Source organism: Schistocerca serialis, chromosome 5, assembly GCF_023864345.2.
Source record: "Schistocerca serialis cubense isolate TAMUIC-IGC-003099 chromosome 5, iqSchSeri2.2, whole genome shotgun sequence".
Taxonomy (NCBI): domain Eukaryota; kingdom Metazoa; phylum Arthropoda; class Insecta; order Orthoptera; family Acrididae; genus Schistocerca; species Schistocerca serialis.
Genome location: NC_064642.1, coordinates 559,116,875 through 559,128,886, shown reverse-complemented (window position 1 = coordinate 559,128,886; position 12,012 = coordinate 559,116,875).

Here is a 12,012-nt window from a genome sequence, read left to right as displayed (position 1 = left end):
GCCTTCATGTTTACTTATTAAGATTACATATGAACATTTATTTGCTTATGCTGATATGATGCTAATGACCTGTTTATTGTGTAAGATATATATTTGCTGCTTTGCGTATGGATTGCATATTTACACATTTCTGTTTTGTTGTCATAACTACTCTTTAATTTGGTATATAGAAATGCTGATATACTGTGTACGAACATGGAGTTTAGGTAACACTATGGTATAATTATAGATTGTTCACTTGGCAGTGCCTCGTTATAGGAATTGTGCTGCATCCACTTGTTAACATTCTGTTCTCTGCTGGTATATTTACTCGCTATTGTATGTTTTGCTTACGCTCAGTGCCTTATATTTTAAGATAAGAAAATGAACTGCTATAATTCTACGAACGACATTGGTACAAGAAACTTCACTGAAGTCACATGAGCTGGAGGTTTTATGGAAGCTGTATAAATTTATGCTAATAGGAAGGAAGCTAACGACATGACATACCAACACTAGGTTTACACCATTGACAGTTATTACACTGCATTCTTCGTAAGCAATTGACATAGCAAGTGACACCTGACACAAGAAATATTTCACTTGTTCGCTTCTGTTTTGCCATGATTCTTGAAGTGGTGTACACACTGTGAAATATTGCGATCATTCACACTCCGTACTCGTACTTACTTACTGAAAGTTATTCAAACTGAAGGCTGTTAGAGGTCATGTATGCATTTTTGTCATTTAATGATGGACAAGGTAACCAAAATGTATTTTATAATTCATAATGAGTAGAAGATTTGGATCAGGTGGATTACACAGAGGTTGTGTGTGGACATTGTGTCTTCGGATTGTATGGGATGATGAATTCAAGTTTGCACTAGGTTTTTAACTGTACTTGTTCGAGGAGACTGACTAGAGGAAAGAGTTGTTATGGAAGTGAAATGATATTGGCGATAAGGTTTATATGTATCGACGTATTGAAGAGGTATTATTGAGGTATTAAGATTATGTGATGCTGATGGTTATTGGAGTTTTGGTGGATAAGAGGTAAAGTAAGTGAGGAGCATTTTTTTTTTTTTTTTGTTGGTTTATGTGGAACAAGGAGGATGAAGATGGCAGACTAGAACACTCAGGTGGAAGAAAGAGTGTCTACACACACACTTTGTTAAATTAATAAGCAGTATATACTTTTTTTCGTTGAGAGAGGAAGTATTAGCATACCTTGGCACACTGACAGTTGTTCAGCAACCGTACATTTGATTTGGCTTGGCAAACATTGGTCTTGACTTGATGACTGTGACGTTGACTAACTATTATTGACTGTTATACAGTGCTGCCACTACTACTTGATACACATGTTGAACATCAAATCTTTGACAGAATTGTATTTACACAGTTAACACTATTCAATTAGAAAGATGAGTGAGTATGTTTTGTATGTTTTCCTTTCCTAATCCCAAATAATTGGTACCGACCTACCTCCTAAATATTATTTTACTTGTTTGTTGTGGCTTGCACTGACACCCATAAATCGATAGGTTTATTGATATTTGTGTATTTGTAATAGTTAATATGACAATTGCCTGATAACATTTCTGTGTTTATTATAATTTGTATGTTTAGTGTAAGAGCATTGATAATAATTTTGTAAAAGCAATTGTGTGTGCATTCAAACTGTTGTTCGTGCTTGCTTCACTTGCTTCAACATGGGTGCCACTTGGAAATGTTTAATTTCTGCTGATAAACTCTGATGAACTGTCTGATCAGTGATAGTGAATATTATGGACGGTTACCTGCACTCGTTCAACATGATGGGTGCCACTTGGAAATGTTTAATTTCTGCTAATGAACTCTGATGAACTGTTTGATTAGTGATAGTGAATATTATGGACTGTTACCTGCACCTGTTCAGCAATGCTGGGTGCCACTGATGGAACTGCTTCTACTGAGATAATGTCACTTGTTCTGTCTGCACCAGTTCAACATTGCTGGGTGCCACTGATGGAACTCCTGCTACTGAGATAATGTCACTTGTTGGTGACTGCACCTGTTCAACATTGCTGGGTGCCACTGATGGAACTGCTTCTACTGAGATAATGTCACTTGTTGCTGTCTGGACCTGCTCAACATTGCTGGGTGCCACTGATGGAACTGCTTCTACTGAAATGATATCACTTGTTGGTGTCGGCACCAGTTCAATATTGCTGGGTGCCACTGATGGAACTGCTTCTACTGAGATAATGTCACTTGTTGGTGTCTGCACCTGTTCAATATTGCTGGGTGCCACTAATGGAACTGCTTCTACTGAAATGATGTCACTTGTTGGTGTCTGCACCTGTTCAACATTGCTGGGTGCCACTGATGGAACTGCTTCTACTGAGATAATGTCGCTTGTTGCTGTCTGGACCTGCTCAACATTGCTGGGTGCCACTGATGGAACTGCTTCTACTGAAATGATATCACTTGTTGGTGTCTGCACCTGTTCAATATTGCTGGGTGCCACTGATGGAACTGCTTCTACTGAGATAATGTCACTTGTTGGTGTCTGGACCTGCTCAACATTGCTGGGTGCCACTGATGGAACTGTTTCTACTGAAATGATGTCACTTGTTGGTGTCTGCACCTGTTCAACATTGCTGGCTGCCACTGATGGACTGCTTCTACTGAAATAGTGTCACTTGTTGGTGTTTGCATCTGTTCAACAATGCTGGGTGCCACTGATGGACTGTTTCTATTGAAATGATGTCACTTGTTGGTGTCTGCACCTGTTCAACATTGCTGGGTGCAACTGATGGAACTGCTTCTATTGAAATGATGTCACTTGTTGGTGTCTGCACCTGTTCAACATTGCTGGGTGGCACTAATGGAACTGCTTCTACTGAAATGATGTCACTTGTTGGTGTCTGCACCTATTCAACATTGCCGGGTGCCACTGATGGAACTGCTTCTACTGAGATAATGTCACTTGTTGCTGTCTGGACCTGCTCAACATTGCTGGGTGCCACTGATGGAACTGCTTCTACTGAAATGATATCACTTGTTGGTGTCTGCACCTGTTCAATATTGCTGGGTGCCACTGATGGAACTGCTTCTACTGAGATAATATCACTTGTTGGTGTCTGGACCTGTTCAACATTGCTGGGTGCCACTGATGGAACTGCTTCTACTGAGATAATGTCACTTGTTGGTGTCTGCACCTGTTCAATATTGGTGGGTGCCACTGATGGAACTGCTTCTACTGAGATAATGTCACTTGTTGGTGTCTGCACTTGTTCAACATTGCTGGGTGCCACTGATGGAACTGCTTCTACTGAGATAATGTCACTTGTTGGTGTCTGCACCTGCTCAACATTGCTGGGTGCCACTGATGGAACTGCTTCTACTGAGATAATGTCACTTGTTGCTGTCTGAACCTGCTCAACATTGTTGGGTGCCACTGATGGAACTGCTTCTACTGAAATGATATCACTTGTTGGTGTCTGCACCTGTTCAATATTGCTGGGTGCCACTGATGGAACTGCTTCTACTGAGATAATATCACTTGTTGGTGTCTGGACCTGTTCAACATTGCTGGGTGCCACTGATGGAACTGCTTCTACTGAGATAATGTCGCTTGTTGGTGTCTGCACCTGTTCAATATTGCTGGGTGCCACTGATGGAACTGCTTCTACTGAGATAATGTCACTTGTTGGTGTCTGCACCTGTTCAACATTGCTGGGTGCCACTGATGGAACTGCTACTACTGATGATGTAACTTGTTGCTGTCTGCACCTGTTCAACATTGTTGGGTGCCACTGATGGAGCTGTTTAAATACTGCTGATGGAATGTTATGAGACTGCTATTTGCACCTGTTGTCCATTGCTGGGTGCTACTGTTGGAACTGTCAACTACTCTGAGGAGTGCTACCTGTTTATTGAACTATTGAAAATATTTTATGTGAATGTTTGTATAAACTGATTTTTTTGTGTATTCACTGTTTATGAAATGTTATGAGACTCTTACCTACACCTATTCGCCATTGCTGGTGCCATTGATTGAATGATACTTGTGTAAACTATTATGTAAAATCACATGTATGCAAGCACTTGTATTCCTTACTGTATTTTATATATTAGGTTATTGAAGGGTCAGTGCAAAGCCAAAATTTATTTAGTTATGTGATATTTACTTATTAATATTATCTTTTATTTTTGTCTGTATTTTTTTGGACGAATTTGGTGGTATTTTCACCACCAATGCTGGCAAAAATACCATCAAATTCTAACCCGTGGAGGAGGGGCATATGAAAGGTGGCTACACTGGGTCACAGCGCCAGAGATTGCGCCAAAGAGTATCATTCCGCCGTCTCCACTGGGGCAGTTGTAGTTCAGAAGTTGCCATGGGCAGCGGTAGTTCAGAGGTTGCCGTGGGCAGTGCTTGTTTAGAGGATGTCGATAGCACTACTAGTTGTGAGCATGTCGTGTGCAGTTGTTCTGATGGGCTAGACAGCAGATGCTGTTCGATTGGGGATGTTGTAATGATCAGAGTGTATTTTTCGTCAATATATATGAAGGTACCAAAAATTTTTTATTTCAAATTTCCCAACTAACAATGCCTCTTGGTCACAGGTTCAGTCAACAAAGCATCTGGCTTGTGTTCATGTATTGGACTGTAATTCTGGTTTCGATATGCAATTATAGTATTTCTGGTTTTTTTTTATTAGTTCATTGTAAATGGTGTTTAAAATATCTTGTCGTATTGAGGAAGAACCGTGCCAGATGTGTACGTTGAATCACACTTCCACATACAGAACAGTTACATTTGTGCTTTTTTGTTTCGTAGCTTTTATAGTTGCTGGGGACTTAATTAATCAATTGTGTTAACGGAAATTTCCTTTCATTCTTTATTGTTATTCTATGCAATCAGATTGCGTACTAATACTACTCAGGGCCAACCGGTTACGAGACTTCGTAACCGGACATACAGCTACTAAAAATTATTTGCATTATAAATAATTAAGCCCGCATGCAATGGATGTTCACTTTACTGGTCCACAAACCTCTCTAATGCGTCTCTATGGGTGATTTGCTTTCAACTGAAATGCTGCCGCCGGCCGCTGGTGGCCGAGCGGTTCTGGCGCTACAGTCTGGAACCGCGCGACCGCTACGGTCGCAGGTTCGAATCCTGCCTCGGGCATGGATGTGTGTGTTGTCCTTAGGTTAGTTAGGTTTAAGTAGTTCTAAATTCTAGGGGACTTATGACCTCAGCAGTTGAGTCCCATAGTGCTCAGAGCCATATTTTTGAAATGCTGCCGCCCATTAGAGTGCGGCGATCTACCTGTAAGCAGTTAAAATGGCTCTGAGCACTATGGGACGCGACCGTAGCGGTCGCGCGGTTCCAGACTGTGGCACTTAGAACCGCTCGGCTACTCCGGCCGGCACCTGTAAGTAGTGCTCGTGGCAACTGTGCGTATTTTTACAAACAACGTCAGGGGTTAGTTTCTGATCCGTACAGGAACAGTCACAACAGCAACACATCTGAATGACATGCAAAACTTTTGTTGATGTGTATATACGAGGGCCGTTCAGAAAGTAACCTCCGGTTGATTTAAAAAAATACACCAAGTTAAATAAAAATATTTTAATATATACATCTTACAACTACATCTTTGCACTATTTTTCTACATAGTCTCCATAGCGATTGAGGCACTTATCGTATCTCTTCACAAGCTTTGAAATTCCTTCTGCATAAAAACCACCCGCTTGTGCCTGGAGCCAGCCTGTGACCGCATCTTTGAGCTCTTCGTCGTCATCAAACCACTGTGACCCGAGCCATTTCTTCAAATGCATGAAGAGGTGATAATCACTTGGCGCCAGGTCTGGGCTGTAAGGTGGATGGTTGATAACGTCCCACTTGAAGGACTCAAGAAGGGCCGTTGTTCTGCGAGCAGAGTGAGGACGGGCGTTATCGTGCAAAAAAACGATACCGGAAGTCAGCATACCACGGCGTTTGTTCTGTATAGCCCGTCGTAACTTTTTTATTGTTTCACAGTACACGTCTTGATTAATGGTCGTACCACGTTCCATGAATTCAACCAACAACACCCCTTTGGCATCCCAAAACACCGTTGCCATCAGTTTTCTGGCAGAAAAATCTTGCGAGGCTTTTCTTGGTTTGGTAGGCGAATTTGAATGTGCCCACATCTTTGATTGTTCTTTTGTCTCAGAGTTCACGTACTTAATCCAGGTTTCGTCACCGGTCACGATTCTGTTTAACAATGGTTCTCCTTCGTCCTCATAACGTGACAGAAAGTCTAATGCAGAGGCCATTCTTTGAGTTTTGTGGTGGTTGGTAAGAATTTTGGGCACCCATCGTGCACAGAACTTACGGTAACCCAATCTTGCTGTCACTATCTCGTACAAGAGAGTCCTAGAAATCTGTGGAAAACCAGTAGACATGTCCGACATTGAGAAACGTCGATTTTCACGAACTTTTGCATCAACTGTCTGAACGAGTTCGTCAGTCACCAATGATGGTCTACCACTCCTCTCTTCATCATGAACGTTTTCTCGTCCACTTTTAAATAAACGTACCCATTCACGGACAGCTCCTTCACTCATAACTCTTGGTCCGTACACGGCACAAAGCTCACGATGAATAGCTGCTGCAGAATATCCTTTGGCTGTAAAAAACCTTATGGCAGCACGCACTTCACATTTGACGGGGTTTTCTATTGCAGCACACATTTCAAACTGCCACAAAAACTAAACTAGCGCAGGTACGACGTTCACTCGACCACGGCTTGATGCCGACTGACCTGTTGAGTGCGTGAACGCACAGATGGCGTCGCTACTCCCCCCACAACCCGCACTGTGACCAATCGGAGGTTACTTTCTGAACCGCCCTCGTATAATACGAGAGGTGGAACTTAAATAGTGGAAATTATTTATTCACAACCGATACAAGAGTTACATGTTTGCACCTGTTACTCTCCTTCAAAGTAGTCACCAGCGTTGTGTAGAACCGGTTGCCAGCGATGTAGAAGGCGTAGTATACCGTTAGCAGAGCCTGTTCTGTTGATGGTGCGAATGAGGCAATCTACTGTCTGTCGAATCTATGGAACAGTTCTGAAGCGAATGCCACGAAGTGGTTCCTTCATCTTCGGAATCAAATCAAAGTCGCAAGGACTTGAGTCCGGGGAGCACGGTGGATGTTACAGTACTTCCCAGTCCCATCGACCGAACAGAGCAGCCACAGCTTGCGCTGTATGCGCCCGCGCATTGGCGCGCAAAATGATGGGTGGGTTGCGCAGAAAGTGTCGCCGCTTCTTTCGCGAAGCTGGTCGCAGGTGGTGCGCCAAAAACGAACAGTAATACTGTGCATTGACGGTGGCATTCGTTTCAGGACTGTTCTAGAGATTCGACAGGCAGTAGACCGCTCCATTCGCACAGTCAACAGAACAGGTTCTGCTAATGGTATACTACGCCTTCCACATCGCTGGCAGCGGGTTCTACACAACGCTGGTGACTACTTTGAAGGACAGTAACAAGTGCAAACATGTAACTCTGTTGTATAGGTTGTGAATATATAGTTGCCACTACTTAAGTTCCAACCCTCGTACATAATTTTCGTTTGCAATAATCAATTAGTACCATTTTTTTACTAACGAGATTTAAGGATCCAGAAAATTATTGCTGGGAACTCTGTTTCTGCTGCTGACTGCCGATAATTGGTCAAACTAATACTAATACACATCATTGTTGCCAGTGCGTTTGACAAGTTAAGTTTGTCAGTCATTGTTTAGCAACAACATCTTTGATTTCAGATATGAGATAATTCTTTTATATTATTCTTGTAACCTTACTTACACAGAGAAATATCTTTTTTTACAGTATCAACGTTCAAATAACGTCTTTTGGCTTACAGATGTAGTTTCTTTTCGTTCCTTTCGATGCGACAGTGTCATTTATTAACCACTAATGCCGACATGGTGTCTGGTCGGGAAAGTAACCATACTACTCTTCGGGAAAAGCGACCAAGGTGTTTAACCCAATGAGAAATAGTCACTTCCACAAATGACGCATGTTACTATACAGTACAATACTATAAGAAGTTATCATCCTTCATTCTATCTCTTTGTGATGATTCTGAATTAATTTATAATATTTAAAATTGTCTCTGTTATATTTGGCGTAATACAAAAATCCAATTAAAAACGGTCTGTTGCAACCACTTGATATTGCTCTAACACTAGGGGATCAAAGTGTATTGAAAATATGTCCGGTAATCAGAACAACATGCACAGGATCCTGTTGTGATGACACTGGCCACATTACCGTAATAGGTAGGGAAAAGTAATCACTGTATAAGCCTACAGGAAAATGCATTTATAGTTTCTATATGGTATTTTATTTTTCGCTTAAAATGTTGGATGTATACCTTACAATATGTCGATTCAAAATGGATAAAAGATATGTATCAAGAATCGTGGTTTGGTGATAATTCAGTTAACCTTAGAGTTGTCACTTTACCCAATCTTCCCCCATTTGTTCGGCAGCGGGAAGAGAGATAGTAGCGCACTGTTCCTAATCACTGGAACTTGCGCCAATGTCCTGAATTAACTCCAAGGCTGATGGAGTGAGGGTATGCGACAATGTTTATAGTGAACCGACCACCAAATGGGGGCGTCAAGCTCGAGACGCCTTCGATGCTATTTGGCAGGACTAAAACACTCGTGCGATGCATCCTAGAATATTGTTCAAGCACGTGGGATCCATACCAAATAGGACTGACAGGTAATGCTGAAAGTATACTATATAGGAAGAGTGTATGGACTGAAGTCGGCATCACGGAAATTCTGACAGTTCTCAACTGACTTTGGCTTGGAGATATGCACCAACTATCGCCCGAAACTCTACTTATGAAGTTTCGTGAACCAATATTAAGGGAGGAGTCTTGGAATAAACTTGCGTTCTCTACACTTCGCTCCCATGGCGAGATGGGACTAACTACAGAGCTCTCAGAAGCACGTAAGCAGCAGTTCTTCTCGCACTACATACGCGGATGTACTGGGAAGAGACGCGAATATGTGATACAATGGTGAGTGGCCACTGCCATGCACTCCAAAGGAATTTGCAGAGATGTCTATCTCGCTCTGTCCGGACTGCCTCATCTTGATCAACAGCACTACAAGCATTCTACTGTAGACTACAGGGTGGTTTAGTGTACCTTTGAACACAGCGTATTCACATTAAGCTTTGCCAAATGACCATTATATTGCAAAGTAAACAAAACAATCTGTGATTGCTCTGGTTCAGGTTTTTGCCAGAATGATTGTTGGGGTTCCCAATCTCAATCGCTAAGAACGGAACACTTATAGGATCACTTTGTTTTCAGTCTGCTTTTTGCGTGTCTGTCTGTCCGTCCGACTTTTCTAAAGCCTTTTTCTCAGGAACGGGTAGTCGTATCTAGCTGAAATACATGCCACGCATTTCGGTATACGGTCTCTTGGCAACATAAGAAAGCGAAGCTTTTAAGTCAAAGCAGTCAGAAACCGAGCGTGGTGGCGCAGTGGCTAGCACACTGGACTCGCATCCGGGAGGACGACGGTTCAATCCCGTGTCCGGCCATCCTGATTTAGGTTTTCCGTGATTTCCCTAAATCGGTCCAGGAAAATGCCGGGATGGTTCCTTTGAAAGGGCACGGCCGACTTCCTTCCCCTTCCTTCCCTAATCCGATGAGACCGATGACCTCATTGTCTGGTCTCCTCCCCCAGAAACAACAACAAAGCAGTCAAAAAATACGTCACATATTTAATAGGATGATAGGACATGTGTTCAGACATCACGAAATAACTTCCATGGTACTAGAGGGAGCAGCAGAGGCTAAAAACTATAGAGGAATGTAGAAATTGGAATACGTCCAGCAAATAATTGAGGACGCAGGTTTCAAGTGCTACTCCCAGTCATGACGCTTCTCTGAAAGTTAAAAAATGCTTAACAAGCCATAATTATAGCGGGCAGCCCTATCTGTTGGTGGTTGCTGAAAGGTCCTCACGGAAGGAAGCAGGTTCCGGGACATACTGTGTTTATTGTGACGTGCAGAAGAAAAGGCTTGCCACAAGGTCAGTAGCATTCTGGTGTGTCTCCCAGGGCCTGCTCGGTGCATTCTGAAGAAGCAGTTTTCCTAGAGTTAATCCCTCGCACGTGCCAACGGCCTTGCCGCACTGGTAACACCGGTTATCTTGAGATCACCGAAGTTAAGGGCTGTCGAGCTGGGCTAGCACTTGGATGGGTGACCATCCGGTCTGCCGAGCGTTGTTGGCAGGAGGGGTGTGCACTCAGCCCTTGTAAGGCAAACTGACAAGCTACTTGATTGAGAAGTAGCGCCTCCCGTCTCGCAGACTGACATACGGCCCGGAGAACGGTGTGCTGACCTTGTGCCCTCCTTATTCGCATCCAGTGACGCCTGTGGATGAGGATGATACGGCGGCCGGTCGGTAACGTTGGGCCTTCATGGCCTGTTCTGGTGGAGTTTAGTTTTTTTAATACGTTACACGTGGCCGAGGAGCTGCCTTAGCCAGCAAGTGCCCACTTGAGATGCGGTAAGTATATATTCAGCGTGGATATCAACAGGAATAATGCCTTTCTATTCCCTTGAAATTTCGAATGTTCTCAACAGTATTTCTGCGTTGCCAATCCTGTGTTTTTCCTGCCTTTCTAGACATCGTGTGTGCTACGTCCTCCGATAGTGCATAACCGTTCAAACTCGGTACCTAACTAGTAAATTGTCTATGCGTAATTTTACGACTTATTTGGGAAACTTCTACAGTGTTATCCTCTATTTTAATGCTTCGAGACACATTTACAAGCTCGTTTCCATCGCTCCAGAGTATGGTTTGAGAACGAAGACCTTTGAATTCTTAACATTCGCTTTCTGGCAGTCTGATCGTTCTCTTCCCGGTACCCGTCCTGTGCTGAAGATGCAGTTTGAAGATATGTCACTTCGTTGCTACAGCGCGACGTATTAGTTTCATGTTTCAGAGTTTGCACTCTGAGCCGGTCGTAGTTCGGCTCTTTGTGCATCTTGGATGCGAAGTTCCTTAGGTTATTTCGCTCGTTTATTATAAAGTGCGAGTTGACCCGATTAGGAACTTTGATTTCGTTTTTTTTTTCAGTTTTGCAAGCAATTTCAATCAAAGTCCCACAGCGTTAGCTTCAGTTTTTCAGATAAGTTTCCTGTGTTTTTGTTTTGTTATAGCTACACTGCTGCGAGATGCCATTTTACTTTTTAAATTTAAATATAATTTGATTGTTCAGAAATCGACTCCCATTTATGAACCTTAGACCCTACAATTACTCCCATGATTAGGCGACCCTTGTTTAATAAATATAATCAGAAATTCACTAACGTTTTGTTTCAGTGTGATGGTATTTCCGCTGCGCACAGTGGCCAAGTTATTAATGGAATGTTACATAAAACGCAGATATGTTTATTGTGATGATGACTGGGTAGCGCTTTCAGAGCTTAGACCATTACTGATGCAAATTAGTTCCACTGGCATAACAGAAAAAACCTGAGTGTTGCTAAACGTTTTACAACAAACTATGATAATGTATCTGTAATAGCTAGCAAACAATTATTTTTTTAAATGACTGTGGGACTTCATGGGCATTATGTATCGTGATAAGGAACGGTCTTAGAACACTTCCTGGAGCACTCTCGGAGATACTTTCATTCCTTGAGAAAAAGACGAATCGAGCTCTATTTGAAAGACAGTTCTCATTTTCCTGGTTGTCACGGACGAACAGAGCGAGCCTTTTGGCTAAATACAGGTGTAATGGTGCAATCTTGGTCTCGTTTTAAATAGCCAATACTAATCAGTACCGATGAGTTGCATGAGAAGAAAACGCTAGAGACACAAGTCAGTGTGTGTATGTATGTGTTGGGGAAGGGGGTCGATGGGCGGGTGGAAACTGCCTTGTCTGTTGAGCGGTAGCTGCTTCGTAAGCAGACGCAATGGCGTCTACTGGAATGCTATCCACGG